Below are 268 nucleotides of genomic sequence, written 5' to 3'. Positions count from 1 at the left end.
CACCCCTCGGTATCCTCCACACCCTGGTGTCCCCCAGTACCCCCCGCGACCCCAGTGCCCCTCAGCCCCAGTGTCACCCCCTCCCTGGTGTCCCCATAGTCCTGGTGCCCCCCGGTGTCCCCTGGTGCCCCCCAGTGTCGCCCCCCTCAATGCCCCCCACCCACGGTGCCCCCCCGGGTGTCCCCTCAACCCCGGTATCCCCCCCAACTCCGGTGCCCTCTCAAATCCAGTGTGTCCCCCCAAATGCCCCTCAGTGCCCCCCCAGTGT

The sequence above is a fragment of the Corapipo altera genome, unplaced genomic scaffold, assembly GCF_003945725.1.
Source record: "Corapipo altera isolate COAL_440 unplaced genomic scaffold, ASM394572v1 61030, whole genome shotgun sequence".
NCBI lineage: Eukaryota > Metazoa > Chordata > Aves > Passeriformes > Pipridae > Corapipo > Corapipo altera.
The sequence above is the reverse complement of the archived record's forward strand: the minus strand, read 5'-3'. Positions refer to the sequence as shown.